This window comes from Nicotiana attenuata, chromosome 7, assembly GCF_001879085.1.
Source record: "Nicotiana attenuata strain UT chromosome 7, NIATTr2, whole genome shotgun sequence".
NCBI lineage: Eukaryota > Viridiplantae > Streptophyta > Magnoliopsida > Solanales > Solanaceae > Nicotiana > Nicotiana attenuata.
In genome coordinates this window covers 83840319-83843328 of record NC_031995.1, presented here as the reverse complement: position 1 = coordinate 83843328, position 3010 = coordinate 83840319, and positions in this window count along the sequence as shown.

Sequence of the window (3010 nt, the reverse complement as noted above, 5' to 3'; positions counted from 1 at the left end):
GGGGCGAAGTCAAATATCCACTTCTATCGTTATGACCATATGCACAAATCTAGAAGTTAAAAATTAAGCATTTTTCTAGTGTTCTAATCTATTGTATTTTATGGAGTACTAATTATTTCCAAAAAACTTGTGCCTCTTTGACTTGGGAAAGAAATACCTCCTCCAACTTTCTACTATTGCCATTTTCCCCCTTTTACCATGCGAGATCTATTTTACATATATCTTATGTCTATCCTATCCCCTTTTTACATCTTATTTTAATATGATATTTTAATTAATTTTTTACTTTTAATGTTTTACCTTTAATCCAAATGATATCATATTTTGGTCTAAATCATAATACTGAATTTGTTTAAAATATAAATGAAGAATTCTTTTATAAGTTTATCATAAAATCAATATTTTTATTCTAACAATATGAACAATATAAGTAGTTAGATTGTTTCTCTTTTGTTTCATCATAAAACTATGAGAGTTAATACTCATTGTTGAAATTACTTATATGAGTAACTTATTTATTTCTAAACTCTTAATTTGTTGCATGGAATTTTTCATTATTCAACATTTTGAATAACATAGTTGATTATTTTTATTTATTTATTTTTCTCAGTCATTGTAAATAAATTTTCGCTTTTACTTTATTTGTCAAACTCTTTCATTGTTCAACATTATCATAATATTTTACTATTTACTTAATTTGTTGTACTCTTTAAACTAATTATCATAAATTTCTTGTGCCCTATTTGTCCCATGGCTAGGCAACAAAGACTACCATTTCCTAAAAGCACCATTCACTCTTCTACTCCATTTCAGCTAGTTCATGTTTATCTTTGGGGACCCTATCACACTCAAACCTATAATGGATATAAATATTTCATTACCTTTGTGGATGATTTTACCAGGGCAACACGGACTCATTTGTTATCATCTAAAGTAAATGCTCTTACTATACTTAAATATTTTGTCCTTATGATTCAAACCCAATTTGGTTGTCCTGTTATAGTCATCAGGTCTGACAATGCTTTTGAATTGGGTTCTAGTTCTGAGGGAATTTCTTTCTTTTCTGCTTAAGGGATTCTCCACCAAACTTTCTGTACACACACACCTCAGCAAAATGGTGTTGTAGAAAGAAAACATAAGCATTTATTAGAAACTGCAAGGGCTCTTCTTTTTCAATCTAAATTGTTTGTCAACCATTGGGGTGAATGTGTTTTGACTGCTACATATCTAATAAATAAATTTCCTTACCCATTGCTACAAAATAAGTCACCTTTTCAGCTATTGTATGGTACTTCTCCTTCTTTCACTCATCTCAGAACATTTGGATTCTTAGCTTTTGCTGATGTGCCAAAACCTTATAGAGACAAATTTAAATCCAGAACCATCTCTTATGTTTTTCTTGGTTATAGTCCTGGAAAGAAAGCCTACAAACTACTGAATCTTTCCTCCTTAGTCATCTTTCATTCTAGAGATGTAGTTTTTCATGAGCATATCTTTCCATTCTCTATTTCATCTTCATCTTCTCCTTCTCATTTATTTCCCCCTTCTTTCGCTACTTCCCCAGTTTCTTCCCCTCATGTAGTTCCTCCTGATCCTACTCCCTCTTCAGCCTCTTTTCGTTCTTCATCTTCTTCTGATTCTACTCCTCTTCTAAGAGGTGTTCGTGAAGATTCCTCAAGGTCTTTCTGTCCAATTTGTTTCCCCTTCCTCTATTACTCTAGCTTGCAGGTTGAACAAGTCCCTTAGAATTAGGCAAGCATCTCGACAATGGTATGACAAGTTATCTTCAGCATTGCAATCAAGAGGTTTTCATGCTAGCCTGAATTATTACTCTTTATTTACTAAGTTGGTTGATGGTTCTTTAACTGTTGTTGCTGTGTATGTTGATGATATTCTTGTTAATGGAGATAATATATCTGAGATCACCCCCCTTAAGCAATTTCTGGATGCTGAATTCAGGATCAAAGATCTTGGTGAGCTTCATTATTTTCTTGGACTGGAGATCACTAGGCAGCCTACTGGTTTCCTGGTTTGTCAACCCAAGTTTATCATGGATCTCCTATCTAAGTTCCACTTTTCTGATGTCTCTTCAGTGGTGGCTCCTCTTGACCCTCATGTTAAATTGTCTGCTGAGCTTGGCGACCTTCTGCCTGATCCATCTCTTTATAGGAAGATTGTGGGTAAGCTGAATTATCTTCAGCACACTAGGCCTAATTTGTCTTTTATAGTCCAACATTTAAGCCAATTCATGTTTGCCTCTAGAGTTCCCCATTTGAATGCTGCTGTACATGTATTGAGATATTTGTCTGGTACTAGCACGTTGGGGTTATTATTTTCTGCTAGTACTTCATTTTCTCTCAAAGATTATTGTGACTCTGATTGGGCGAGTTGTGCTGATTCGAGGAGGTCAGTTAGAGGTTTTATTCTGTTTTTTGATGGCTGTACTGTCTCTTGGAAGTCTAAGAAACAACCTACTATTGCTTTGTCTTCTGCTGAGGCCGAGTATCGGACCTTGAGGTTTCTTGTTGCTGAGATTACTTGGATTCTCCGGCTGCTTGCTGAGCTTGGGGTTTCTTCTCTCACCCCTGTGGACGTGTATTGTGACAATCAGGCTGCTGTGCATATTGCTAGAAACCCAGTATTTCATGAGCGTACCAAGCATATCGAGGTGGACTGTTATTTTGTGCGCAGTGCTTTGACTTTTGGCCTTATTGAGCTCCATTCCATCTCTACCGCCTCTCAGTTGGCTGATATTTTTACCAAGTCTTTGCTAGGTGCTCAACAATAGCTCTTTATATCCAAGCTTGGAATGGCTTCCCCTTCCAGCTTGGGGGGGGGGGGGTTGTTCGACCTCAAGTTAGTTTGGGCCAGCCTAGTAACAAAGACTGGCCCAATCAGCCTAGTTGATGGTTTTCTTATTTATGACCGACCCAGCTGTAAATATATATTTTGGATATATAATTAGGAACTTTACTTCACACGTGTGTATTTTCATTTTTCATTACATCAA